Here is a 6,046-nt window from a genome sequence, read left to right on the forward strand (position 1 = left end):
GTCTGATGAACTAATGAAAGAATTTGATGATGGGAAAGAAAATGCAAAGAGGCATATTTATAAGCTTGAAAGTATATGTTATGTACGTGGAATGAGATGATGACTTTGATGGAAGAGTAGAAAAGGTTGACCGTGAATTGTACTTTGAACTTGAATGGGTCAGGCCGGTTAGCTACTCGTTAAGGAACAAACTCAACTGTAAAAATGAAGTCAATATGTATATTTTCCAACAAAGTTTATTTTTGGAAAAAAGTATTTTTCTTGTTCTATTTGGTTAAAAATAAAAGGTCATCAGGAATTCTTTTCGTTCATTTTCTATCACTTTAATTTTTTTTTTCTTAAAGAAATTGAACGTTTTTGGAAGCGACTAGAGCATCGGTAAGCTTGCTCAAAGGCTAATTTTTGGGTCGATGATAGTTATCTTGAATTGATGCATAAACTAGATGACTAGAAAGAAGCAAATTCGGTAGGAAGTATAAGGAAGAAAGGGCTTCGAAAGGAGGTAACCCGTGTGAGGCAAATTATGCCCGGGAAACGTGTTCACCATTCATGGTGAACACGGGTCCAAACGGCGCCGTTTTTACGTATAAAAAAAAAATCGTTAATGTGGTGTTAACAGCACGCGTTTGGTCAGATTATGAATTTTCTGTTATGAGATTATGAATGTACTGTAAATTCATAATCTCATAACAGAAAATTCATAATCGCATAAAAGAAAAACATTTATTAAATTTTGAATTTTCTGTTATGAGATTATGAATTTACTGTAAATTCATAATCTCATAACAGAAAATTCATAATCTCATAACAGAAAATTCATAATTTATGAATGTTGAAGAAGCTTGCGCTATTGAGGAGCAGCCATGGTTTCGGATGGGAATGTGTAGGCATGGTTCCAAAGTGAATGTGCATGCATGGTTTCGGACGGGAATGTGTAGGCATGGTTCCAAAGTGAATGTACATGCATGGTTTCATAATTTATGAATGTCCGAAATCATTGCTCACCTCAAATTAAAGTGAAACCGCGAAATGTGAAAATGAAGAAAAAAAGTCACGCGATTAATTAAGGAAAAAAAATAACGGTGCACTAACACCGTTGGGACCGTGTTCACCATCCATGGTGAACACGGTTCCAGGGCATAACGATTGCCCGTGTGAGGGAATGAACTGAACATTTATTGATGTAAAACAGCCAGCTATAAATAAAATACAAATGAGAATAAGTAGCCGGGAGTTGTAACAACTATTCTAACACATATTAGGAGCATAATTAAAACAAATACAGAGACAAAACATGTCAGCCACATATATCCTTAACACACCCCCGAAAGATTGAGGATCCATCGGAGACTCCAATCTTCGACCAAAAATGAAGAAATAGGTGACGTCCTTGCGGCTTGGTGAGAAAATTGGCTAGTTGGCAGAGGACGGAATGTGTCAAACAACTAGCGCACCACTAGTAACCAAATCACGAACAAAAAAGTAGTCCATGGCCAAGTGTTTCATATGTGAGTGAAACACCGGATTTTTACAAATGTAGGTGCCGCTGAGGTTATCACAAAGTAGAACCGGAGGTTGTACTAGACTTAACTTGAGCTCTTGTAGCGGATTCTTAATTCAGAAGACCTCTGCTGCTGCATTAGCCAAGGCTCGGTACTCAGCTTCTTTTGATGAGCGAGAAAAAGACTTTTGCCATGAGGATTTCCAAGAAATAAGGTTATCGGATCGCCTAGATACACCAAGTACGTCGTAGTCGAGTGACCAGCAGTGTTGCACCCGCCCCAATCGGATAAAGATATGAGAACATTGCAGTGTTGCAACACCAGATGTAACACCTTACTGGACGAATGGCCAAGACGATAGTTCCACTAAGTCACACGTAACAGTTCTGTGGAATTTATTGTGGGCTAACTCGAGAGGGGTCCGTAGTAGACACCATTAATGGCCGCCCCTCTCTTAACATAATACACAAAAATTTCCTAATTCGGATGTACATAATTGTATAAAAAAAATGTACATAATAAAAATTACACATAATTGTATAAATAAATACACATAATCACGTCAACTCCCTACCGCGCCTCTCAAAATGACATCGTTTTGGGAGGCGCACCGTGGTGCAGGGTATAACGATTGCCTCTTCCTTTGCTCTATAGTAGACGATCCATCTTTATATCTTTATATATATTTATCTTTAATTCTTTATTCTTTATATATATATATATATATATATATATATATATATATATATATATATATATATATATATATATATATAATAAAAAGCAGAATCTAGTCAACAAATTTTCCCTCCAAAGTGTGAATGCATTTTGATAGAAACAAGATTAGCAAGTATGAATACATTAATTATGTGGGTAGATGTATTTATACATATTTTTTTTTAAGTTATTATGTGTATTTATATTTTATAAATTATACTTTATTATTATAGCTCTAACCCTATCTCTATATATATTAAAGCATAATGAAGTATGGAAAAAAGTTTATTGTGTTCAAATTTTTTGGTAACGTTTTATATTTAATATAATTTGTGTATATATTCATTTAAACCTCAATTATAATTAATTTGACTCCACATATATAAAGAGGAGAAATTAGATATAAAATAAATATAGTTCTTACATAAATAATCTTTTTCAAATGAATAAGTTTTTGTTAGAGATTTTCGACAAATATTGCCTGTTATTTTATTTACAAGTTTTATTTAAATATGTGCGTTATATAATTAAAGTAGTTATTTAAAATTCAAATTCAAATAATAATACAAGTAACAATAAACTTTAAAATTAACATAATAATAGCATAATTAAACTTTTAAAAATATTAAATATTACATTGTATAGTAACACTTACATGTTTAATAAAACTAATTCTGAGTTCAAGAACTAAAGTATGTTTTTCTGTTTTCACACACATTACTTTCTTTGCTAATTGGTAAATTTGTTAAAGGGAAAATGACATTTTCCCTCCCTGAGTTATATACTTATAGCACTTTTCCCCCCTGAATTATTTAAGTGGCCTTTTTTCCCTCTGAAATATTAAATGGACATATTTACCCTTAAAATAAATATTTCATTTATTTTTCTTCTCCAACAAATTATGACAACAATTTGGTTCTAACCAAACAGACACTATAACAACCAAACCGAAATATTTTAATGACAATTTATAATTGAAACCCGATATTAAGAGTTTATTAAAATCGCGAATCAGGACGGCCGGTTCATATTCCGAACTGGAAAAAATAAAATTCATTTATTGTTGAATTTAGACTATTTTAAAATAATAAAAATAAAATTTTAAAATAAAGACGGTTCAAAACCGCGAACTGGATCCGGAACCGCAGGTTCACGGTTCAGGATCCAATTTTTTCGATTCATAATTTAAATAACTGAAATCCAAATATTGGGTTCTGGATCTGAATCATAATCGGAAACTTTTAATTTGATTGCTATAGTGTCCGGTTCAATTCGAATCGAATCGTGGTCATCTCTACGTATACGCAATAATTTGTTGGAGAAGGCCCTTAGGGGTTGGGGTTCAGCCTTTTGGAAGAATAATTTGTTGGAGAAGAAAAATAAATAAAATGTTTATTTTAATCGTAGAAATGTCAATTTAATATATCAGAGGGAAAACTGTCACTTTTAAAATAATTGAGTAGAATAATGTGTTTATATTAATAATTCAAAGGAAAAAAATGCTATAAGTATGTAACATAGGGGAAAAAGTGTCATTTTCCCTTTGTTAAATTAATAATAGTTGGAGACAATTAGTAGTAAGAAAAATGGGGGGAATCCGACTCTGACGCAGCATTAATAAGCGAGTTCTATTATATAGATTTCCAAAATTCTACTCCCTCATTTATACTCCCTGAGGTGGCAAAGCAGAATTGGTTATTTTTATCATGTGGATCCACAGAAAAATGTCTATAACAAGAGCATGTGAGAGGGAGTACAAGTTGGAAGTTTAAAATGGGAGTAGACCAAGTATTTTTCTTTGATCCTTTTGCTTTCCATTAAATGTTGGTGCCTCCTGCACGCTACCAGGCTTATTGAAGCCTGCTGGATTAAAGCCCTCCTCGGCTCCTCTGCCGGCTTTCCCGAAACTCCATCCTGTCCCTCATATTGGTTGGTGTGAGGGAAAGGAGTTTCACCAGTTTCCACTTTCTTTCAACACCCATTTTTAATTTGCCCCAGCTGCTTACTACAAAACCACTCCACTCGCTGTGCCCGATTAAACCACAAAGGAAACAGACTTAAATTCCACGTAGAAAGCTTCGCCGCTACTGGGCTTAATCCTCATCTTCCTCTTGAGATGTCAATACGTACTCTTACCCTCATGAAGGTCTTCCAGAGGCCTTGCAAGTTATCCTCGTTCCAGGGTAAGTCTTTACTAAAGCTGAAGATTTCTATATGTATTTAGCTGTGTTGTTGGTATCTCTGGTTGGATTTATGGATGTATATGTGTGGATAGATAGATCTAAATTTGTTATCTGTATCAACTTATTGTAGATCTTGTTTTTATTTAGGCTGTAGATGTATTTAGAGTAAAGTAGTACTAGAGAAATTATTGATTGAAGAATATGCAGTGGTGTTTTTTTTTTTTTTTTTTTTTTTTAATATGCAGTGGTGTTTATCACCCAAACTACCACATTCATGTTTCTTTATAAAACTCAACTTCATTTCCTTCTAACTATCTATCTATCTGTATGAAATCGAGGATATTGATTGGTATTGGTCTTAACATTATATTGTGTTAGAAGAGGAATGGGGATGCCGATAGAGCTCCTCTCCTAGCCTAGAATTTTTCTTTATTTGAATTCTGTGCTAGCATTTCTGTGTCTCTGTGTATACATAGGCAGTAGTTCTTTTGTACAGCAAGTGTGTGAAATATACACTACATTAGTTTTACCTTTCCAAGTGTGTGAAATATACACTTAACATTTTTTTTTTTTTATCTCTAATCTAATATTCTTTCTAGGTGCTCACACTTGAAGATGGTCCTATGCATTGTGTATGGAGAGACACTATGGTTTTTCTGTCAGAATTATAGAAACCTATGTAGATTGGCTAAAGTATGTCTTTAATTTGAGTTTTATTTTTTTTTTCTTTCGGGATTCAGCACCATACCATAATTACCATTGCAGAAATGAAAAACATTCATCATTCTTCTGTGATTTTAATTTTAGACTGACTACTTGAGAAAAAATCTGCGCTAGCTGCTTGATATATATATTACATCTAATTGATTTATATATATGTTTTAATGGTTTACTTGTGTGTTTGCTGTATGTTTGCAGGTACGATGCTGTGTTTCTGAATTCATTTGAAGCTATGGATATACTGAATTGGTAAGTAAGAAACAACTAGAATACTAGCTAGCTATTATCAATTCTTTTAAAAGATAGGATCCATCTTGTTATTGGCTAGGATCCGTCATAGGCTTTGCATCCCTATTTTGTCAACACTCTTTCCCATTTGGTCAATCAGAGGCTTTGGAAGTTTTGTTTTAACATCACTTTGTATAAGTTTTCTCAATCTTTCTTAAAAAAAAGTGTTTTTCCTGTTTTTCTAGGAAAAACCCCTCCCAATTTGGCTTTTCCCCTACAAACATAGGGACATTCTTAGGCTTTGTTGGTCCAGCTGGAGTCTTGATTAGGGGTGTAAACGAATCGAATCGAGTCAAATATCTCACTATTCGATTCGAATTTGACTATATATTCAAATATAATCGTATTCGTATTCGTTTAATATTTGAATCTCAAATTTGATTCGTATTTGATTCGACCAATTTATTCGAATACTATTCGAATCGAATGGACTCTAATTTATATTCGTATTCGAAAAATATTCGAATCGAAAAAAGTATTCGGATTCGTATTCGAAATATTCGAATTTGAATCAACATATTCGAATTCGAATCACGAATGAAATTTTTTTTATTTAATTTGTTTACACCCCTAGTCTTGACTCTTGATAAAGTCTTTCAAAATCAAAGTATAGTCTGCGATACTCATGAAATCATA

General features: G+C 33.2%; 1 long non-coding RNA gene across 1 annotated transcript; it reads left to right on the forward strand.

The window, feature by feature from the left end:
- Positions 1–4,145: 4,145 nt before the first annotated feature.
- On the forward strand, positions 4,146–5,602 carry LOC109182278. Its single transcript, XR_002054357.1, has 3 exons — positions 4,146–4,402; positions 5,002–5,095; positions 5,321–5,602. It is a non-coding gene; the product is annotated as an uncharacterized LOC109182278 (long non-coding RNA).
- Positions 5,603–6,046: the final 444 nt, after the last annotated feature.

Source organism: Ipomoea nil, unplaced genomic scaffold (genome assembly GCF_001879475.1).
Source record: "Ipomoea nil cultivar Tokyo-kokei standard unplaced genomic scaffold, Asagao_1.1 scaffold1043, whole genome shotgun sequence".
NCBI lineage: Eukaryota > Viridiplantae > Streptophyta > Magnoliopsida > Solanales > Convolvulaceae > Ipomoea > Ipomoea nil.